Genomic DNA, 1,131 nt, shown 5'->3' with positions numbered 1-1,131 from the left:
GCCGCCGCCGTCGCATCCGACGCATTTCCCCTGAAGGGTCCTTGAAAGCCTCGCTCCTGAACCTCCGAGGGGTATCGACCAGAATGGCCCGTTATAGGCTGTGGCAACTGTCTAGGGGCTCGGGCCACAGCAGCACCACCACCATCACCACCACTACCACCGCAACTGTCACCACTACCAGGAGCAGCTAGGTGCAAGTCCATATAGCGCGGCAACTGCTGCTGCTGCTGCTGCTGCGGCGGCGGCGGTGGCAGCGGCAGCGGCAGCGGCGGTAGCTGCTGTTGTTGTTGCTGTTGTTGCAGCTGCGGTGGCAAACCAGTGCGTCCATCCGGCGGGGACTTAGGCTGCATGGTGCTTCCAACGTCGCTCTGCGCACGCAGCCGTACGAGTGCCGTACCAGGAGACCCAACGCCGCCCTCACCGCTGCCGCTGCAATCGGCCCCTGGACCGGTGCTTGCGGTCGCGTGGGGCCCACTCCCGCAGTCCATGGGGCCCGTGGTGGCGCCACCGCCGCCTCCGTCGCCGTTCCCGCCGTTCCCGCCGCCGCCGCCGCCGCCGCCGCCGTCAACGGACTGGGAAGCTATCTCGGGGGTCAGAGTGGAGAGCTCCTCCAGCATAGCTGATGCTACTGCCGGGTCGATGTTCATATTCATAAGCGCCTGAAGCGCCGCATGTGCGGTGGGGTTCAGGTCGTACATCGTCAGCAGGTCCGTCAATGGACTGTAGCTACCAGTTGCCCCGCCGCCGTCGCCGCCGCCGTCGCTGCATCCGCCGCTGCCGCTGTTGGCACCTGCACCGGCGCCGCCGGCCCCATCGGCGCCACCGCTACCGACAGCGGCGCCGTAAGCAGAAGCAGCAGCAGCAGCAGCAGCAGCAGCTTCCCTGCCACATTCGGCAAGCGCCATGTCGCGAGCTGTGGTGTTGGCTGCAGCGCCGATCCCGCCGTCGCCGCTAGGTTCAATTCGCCGTACGGCAGCTGCGTTGACGTCAGCGGACGCCTCGACATGCTGTACATGCCTGCCGGCAGCGGGTTGATGGAGGAGCGCGTCGGCGTTGCCTGGCGGCAAAGCTACCTGCGGTCGCCTGGCAGCTATTGGAGGAGGACTCGGCGCCGCCACCGCCGCCGCCGCC

The sequence above is a fragment of the Volvox carteri genome (assembly GCF_000143455.1).
Source record: "Volvox carteri f. nagariensis unplaced genomic scaffold VOLCAscaffold_9, whole genome shotgun sequence".
Lineage (NCBI taxonomy): Eukaryota > Viridiplantae > Chlorophyta > Chlorophyceae > Chlamydomonadales > Volvocaceae > Volvox > Volvox carteri.
This window is presented reverse-complemented; position numbering follows the sequence as displayed.